Source organism: Mustela nigripes, chromosome 8 (assembly GCF_022355385.1).
Source record: "Mustela nigripes isolate SB6536 chromosome 8, MUSNIG.SB6536, whole genome shotgun sequence".
NCBI lineage: Eukaryota > Metazoa > Chordata > Mammalia > Carnivora > Mustelidae > Mustela > Mustela nigripes.
The window spans coordinates 6,954,613-6,961,512 of record NC_081564.1 but is presented as its reverse complement, the minus strand read 5'-3'; the positions used below and the strand labels follow the sequence as shown (position 1 = coordinate 6,961,512).

The 6,900-nt window shown below is 43.3% G+C and overlaps 1 pseudogene; it reads right to left on the bottom strand.

Annotated features, from left to right (window-relative positions):
• Positions 1-5,264: 5,264 nt before the first annotated feature.
• Positions 5,265-5,558, bottom strand: LOC132023801 (thioredoxin-like; annotated as a pseudogene).
• Positions 5,559-6,900: the final 1,342 nt, after the last annotated feature.

The following is a 6,900-nucleotide window of genomic DNA, read 5'->3' as shown; positions in this document are numbered from 1 at the left end:
TAAATAAAAATCTTTAAAAAAGAACTCTCGAGAGTCAGTAATAAGAAAGCAAATACCCCGGCCAAGAAGAAGAAAAAGAAAACCTAGCAAAATATCGGCATAGACATTTCATCAAAGAAAATATATGGGAAGCAAATGAGCACAGGAAAAATGCTGAACATCAAGAGTTATTAGGAAATGCAAGTTCAAAGCACAGTGAGATGCCAGTCTACTCCCAGTGAGTGGAATGCTGGAAAGACAGACCACGCCAGGAGTCCGCGAGGGCGCGCTTCAGCCAGACCCCTCCAACCCCTCCCGCATGGCAGAGCTAAAACAGTACAGCCACTTGGAAAATAGTTTGGCAGATTCCTCTCAAGTTTAAACATCAACGTACCATGCAACCCAGAAATCCCACTCCTACACGTATTACTCTAAGAAATCAAGATGTCCATAAGCCTGTGCATAAATGTTTAGAGTAGCCTTCTTTACATAATTCCCCCAAGCTGGAAACGACTAACATGGCCTTCAATTGCTAAGTGAATGAACAAACTGTGGTACGCTCATAAAGTGAAATCCTGCTCAGAAATAAACAGGAAAAGGGGCGCCTGAGTGGCTCAGTCAGTTAAGTGGCAGGCACTTGATTTTGGCTCCGGTTATGATCTCAGGACTCTCGGACTGAGCTCTGTGTTCGGTGGGAAAGCTCCTGAGGATTCTCTCTCTTCCTCTGCCCCTCCCCCCACTCGAACTCTCTGTCTCTAAAATAAATAAATAAATCTTTAAAAAATTTTTTAGTTTGAGAGAGAGAGAGAGAGCACACGAGAAGGGGCAGAGGCAGAGAGAGAAGCAGACTTCCCACTGAGAAGGGAGCCCAAAGTGGGGCTCGATCCCAGAACCAGAATTGTGCCATGACCCCAGCCGAAGGCAGATGCTTAACCAACTGAGCCACCCAGGTGCCCCTAAATAAACCTTTTTTTTTTTTTCTTTTAAACAGGGGTGCCTGGATGGTTCAGTCATTCAGCATCTGCCTTCGGCTGGGGTCATGATCCCGGAGTCCCAGGATGGAGCCTGGCATCAGAATCCCCACTCAGCGGGGAGTCTGCTTCTCCCTCTGACCCTCCCCACTCTAGTACTCTCTCTCAAATAAATATATAAAATCTTTTTTTTTTTTTTCAAAAGGAAAAGAAATAAAGAGGCATGAACTAGAGACACTAAAGAATAGGGAAGAATCTCAGATACATTATGCTGAATGAAAGAAATCAGACTCAAGGCTATGTACTGAAAGATTCCATTTCTATGGCATTCTGGAAAGAGCAAAACAGCAGGGACAAGAAGCATGTCTGTGGTTGCCAGGGACTGGGGGTAGAAAAAAGGGGTCTGAGGGAAGCCTCTGTGTGTTGGGGGCGGGGAGGAGGGTACCGGAAATCTGCCACATATCGACTGCGGTGGTGATTACATGACAGCATATTTTTGTCAATATTCATGGAACCGTACCGTAAAGAGAGAGCTTTCCTGCATATAAATTATACCCCACCCAAACCAAACAAATAATCATAATAAACCAACATGGCACCACATACTAGGTTCCAGGCACTGTTCCAGGTACCTCACACACATTGACTTACTCGATCCTCACCACAACCCCAGGGAGTGGGCATTAATTATCCTAAATTGTGAAAGCTTTGTCCCCAGAGCTCTCTCACCTTCAATTTCCTCCCCACCTTGGTCTGACCCCGAGCACGTACTTCCTTCTGCAACCCTCACCTCTCCCGGGGCTGTTTTCTTCTTCCCACAGCTGTAGTAGGAAGAGATCCCACTAACTTGTTCCCATGAGAGGCATACAGCTGATGAAGAGGCATGGCAGGAAATGCAAACTCAAATGCCTACAGGAGCCAGGCAGGTAATGGAAAGAAGCAAAAACCCACTGGGACAATAGGGAGTGGTGGGGACTGCGGAAAATGGGAGCGCCCATGCTGCATCTAAAGAGGACAGTTGCTCCGGAGCTCCAGCTGCTACCAGGTAGAAATGATAAAGGCCCCGTGTTGTCAGACCTTCTGATGGTTCAAGAAAATTCTGACATTCTCACGCTTATATGAAATATCATGATTTTTTAAACGTCAGCAAATCAGCCAAATTAAGAACAAAAAACTGTTTAGACATGTTTTTATTATTGTATATCAATGGCCCGTTCACCCCCTTCTTTTCTCCAAAATCGCCCCCACAGTACAAGGAAACAAGAAGCAGGAGCAGCAAATCCATATTTAGGGAAAGAAGGCGACATCGGGAGCCCCGGGCTGCAATATACAGAGTGGAAAGGAGGAGGAGGGACGCAAATGGGCTCTGCAAAGTGGGAAAGACCAGACCCCGGTGCTGGAAAGGTACAATCTAGGGAGAGGCAAGCCACTCCTCTCCCGCAACCCCGGAAAGTCTCAGGAACTGGATGTCTCAGCTACTGCAGAAAGCAGGGGACTAAAACGGGGCTTGGTTGAAAGTCTGTATATGAGGGGCACCTGGGTGGCTCAGTGGGTCAAAGCCTCTGCCTTTAGCTCAGGTCATGATCTCAGGGTCCTGGGATCGAGTCCCACATCGGGCTCTCTGCTCAGCAGGGAGGCTGTTTCCTCTCTCTCTCTCTCTGCCTGCCTCTCTGCCTACTTGTGATCTCTATCTGTCAATTAAATAAATAAAATCTAAAAAAAAAAAATCTGTATATGAAACAGACCTCTAGGTTGCCTCCTGCATCCTGCTCAGTCTCAGCTGACCGCCCTCTCTCCCTTCCTCTGGAGACAGGGGGTTTAACATCTGGAGAAATTACATCAGAGAGGCTCCAGGCTCCTGGACAGTAGCATGGAGAAGGGCAGGGAAGAAGCCGGAAGCTGCAGGCAGAGAGTTTGGCGGTAGGGGACAGATGAACAGCAAGACCCCTTCCCCCTCCCCTGGCCTTGTCCCAGAGATTCAGTAGACAGGCTTATACTTTCCCAGAAAGCAACTGGAGCTCAGAGCAAAGACCACCAGATTGTGACATTCTGGCGTCTCTAACCTAAAAGCTCCCTGGCCACCCACTGACTCGCCGCTTATGAGCCAAGTTCCAGCCACGTGCACAGATCCTGGCGGACATTCTAATAGGAGCCCAGACCTTTGATGAAAGCTTCCCGCATGAAGAGAGAGTTCAAAACAAACTAATGGAAAAAAAAAAAAAAAGAAGAAGAAGAAAAAGAAACATAAATAATTCGGTGAGCAAAAGATAATTTCAAATAAACTCGAAGTACTCTTCTTGGAGAGATGAGATGGGATTGCATCTATGAAACAGGAACCAATGCTCTCTCTATCAAGAAAGAACACGCCAAAAATAAGAAAGACCCCTAAGAAAAAAGTTTTAATGTGGCGTAAGTTAAAATTTTGGTAAAATTCCCCAAAACGTAGGTCAGAAAGACAGAAGTCAGAAAATACAATAAAATTAGAGAATGGATCCAACGGGTCCAATATCTGATAGAAGTTCCAGAAAGAGAGAACAGGACAAAACGAAATGGAGAAAATAACCAATTACATAATATAAAACAATATTCCTCATATGAGGACATGAACCTTCAGGTTAAAAGTGCCCGCAGAAGGGTGCCTGGGTGGTTCAGTCAGTTAAGCTGCTGCCTTCAGCTCAGGTGATGATCCCAGGGTCCTGGGATCGAGTCCCGAATCGGGATCCTTGCTCAGCAGGGAGCCTGCTTCTCTCTCTGCCTCTGCCTGCCTCTCTGCCTACTTGTGCTCTCTCTCTGAGAAATAAATAAATAAATAAATAAAATCTTTAAAAAAAAAAGGTACCCACAGAGGGGCACCCGGGTGGCTCAGCTGCTTGAGGATCCAGCTCTTGGTTTCAGCTCAGGTCATGAGCTCACGGGTTTAAGATCCAACCAAGTCGGGGTCCACACTTGGTGCAGAATCTGTGTCAGATTCTTTCCCTCTGCTCCTTCCCTGCTCTAATGCTCTGTCTCTTTTAATTTAATTTAATTTAAAAGTAAATAAATAAATAAAATAAAAGAGCCCACAGAGTGCCCAACCTCATTAATTCTAAAGGGACCCACACCAAGACACCTGATCATAAAATTCAGAACACTAATGACAGAATATTCTAGGGCTCCCAGAGAGAAAAATAGGTCATGGGAAAAAATAAAACCAAAAATAAAACACAGTATGGAAACAGCATTGGAGGGGTGCCTGTGGCTCAGTCAGTTAAGCATCTGACTCTTGATTTCAGGTCAGACCATGATCTCAGGGTTGTGAGATCTCAGGTTGTGTTGAGCTCCATGCTCAGTGGGGAGTCTGCTTGAGATTTTCTCTCTCCTTCTCCCTCTGCCCCTCCCCCAACTCCTTTCATCTTTCTCTTTCAAATAAATAGATAAATCTTAAACAATCAAACAAAAAAGAATGACATTGGATGTCTCAAAACCAGTATCAGAAGCTATAAGATAGTAGAGCAATATCTTTCAAATTCAGAGGACAAATGATTTTCAATCTACATTTTTCTACCCAGACAAACTATTAAACAAACATGAAGATAAAATAAAATCATGTTTAGATGTGAAAAACCCACCAAATTCTGCTTCCTATGACCTTTCTGCAGAGGCTACTAGAGGATATACTCCTGTGAAACAAGAAGGTACACCAGGAAAGATAAAGACAAGGAGTCCAGGAAATACTACATTTGTGTTTCTTTTTTAAAAGGTAGAATTAATATTTTATTGTTACTTATAATCAGAGGGTAGTTGGGTATATAGTCTTAATGCTTGATCTTTCCTTTTCATAAATAAAACAATTATAAGTTTTTTTAATATTTTATTTATTTGAGAGAGCAAGAGAGTCAGAGAGAGCATGAGTGGAGGGGAGGGGCAGAGAGAGAAGCAGATACCCAACTGAGCAGAGAGACCAATATGGGGCTCAACCTCAGGACTCTGGGATCATGACCCATGCCAAACGCAAACACATAACTGACTGAGCCACCCAGGCTCTCCCCGCACCAAAATTATAAGTTTTAAACAGGCAATGGCTGGTTATGCTTCAGCCAACCTGGTTAGATTAATTCATTCTTTTTTTTTTAAGATTTTATTTATTTATTTGACAGATAGAGATCACAAGTAGGTAGAGAGGCAGGCAGAAAGAGAGGAGTAAGCAGGTTTCCTGCTGAGCAGAGAGCCCAATGTGGGGCTCGATCCCAGAACCCTGAGATCATGACCCGAGCCAAAAGCAGAGGCTTAACCCACTGAGCCACCCAGGTGCCCCAGATTAATTCATTCTTTAAGAATTTCTTTATTAATTCCAGAAAATCCAACCACCTTTTGTCCTTTCAAAAAAAAAAACAAAACTGGAAGCTGGCATGCATTTGACTCCACATTCTAAAGCAACATCCTGACAGTCATTCCTATCTGCTTCAAGGAACATCATGTTGGAATACTTTTCAGAGAAGGAATGAAGAAAGGCTTGATCATTTTGCCAAGTCCACTACATGTGAATGAGAAGTCAACAGCAACAGGTTTGTCTCCTGCACAGTTCAAGGCGTCCTGAAAAGCATACTTGCTCTCAATCTGCTTCACCATTTTGGTGGTTGGGGTCTGACAAACAATTGTTAAAAGTCAGTGAAAGGGGATCCAAAGCATCAGACAGAGCTTAGCAAATAGTATGTTTGACACAGGATCAATGAAGTAAATTTCCAGGATGATAAAGCAAGGTCCTGAGACAGTAACTATGCAGTAAGCCTAGACAAAATCGATCCATATTGTTAGGACAAAGGATTTTAGTGGGAAAAATTGAGGCTGATAAGATCTGACAGGGTTGACTCTGTCAAAGTTGTATTGAGATATATTTAACAAAACTATTAGATGGTATGGGGAGACTTAAGCCATTGGTTTGAAGAAAGTGAAACAAATGGGGAAAAAGTAAGGCAATTGTTAACTCCAGGAAAAACAAAAATTTGAACAATTTTTTATTCAAAGAAACCAGGAAAAGAAATTATAGTGCACAATAATTTTGTGGCTGGGGCGCCTGGGTGGCTCAGTAGGTTAAGCGTTTAACTCTTCGTTTTGGCTCAGATCATGATCCCAGGGTCACAAGATCAAGCCCCAAGTAGGGCTCTGCACTGGGTGTAGAGCCTGTTTAAGAGTCTCTGTCTCGGGGCGCCTGGGTGGCTCAGTGGGTTAAAGTCTGTGCTTTTGGCTCAGGTCATGATCCCAGGGTCTTGGGATTTAGCCCCGAATCAGGCTCTCTGGAGAGTCTGCTTCCCCCTCTCTCTCCCTGCCTGCCTCTCTTGCCTACTTGTAATCTCTGTTTGTCAAATAAATAAATAAAATCTTGAAAAAAAAAAAGATTCTTGTCTCCATCTCCCTTTGCCCCTCTCCCCCTGCTTGCACATACATGTGCACATTTGCCCTCTCCCTCTCACTTAAAAATAAAATAAAAACAAAATAAAATAGAATAAAATGAATAAAATAAAATAATTTTGTGGCCAAAATAATAAAAACATTGAATGTGAATTTAACAAAATAACAATTTAACTATATTAGTAAAAAGGGGGAGGAAAGAGGTGTATAACAAAATAAAGTAAAATCATTCTTTTTTAATACTTTAATTAAATTAGTTAAATTAAATTGGCTAATTAATTAATTATTTGAGACAGATTGAGAGCATGTGTGCAAGCATGAGTGAGAGGGAAGAGCAGAGACAGGGAGAAACAGACTCTCCTCTGAATGGGCAGCCCAACTCCAAGGCTCGATCCCAGGACCCCGGGGTCACAACCTGAGCTGAAGGCAGTTGCTTAATTGACTGAGCCACCCAGGTATTCAAAGTCAAATCATTGTAACATAGTAAGTCAATAGATGAAGTCTGAGGTTGGTGATTTTAGAATATATGTGTGTGTGTGTGTGTGTGTGTGTGTGTGTGTGT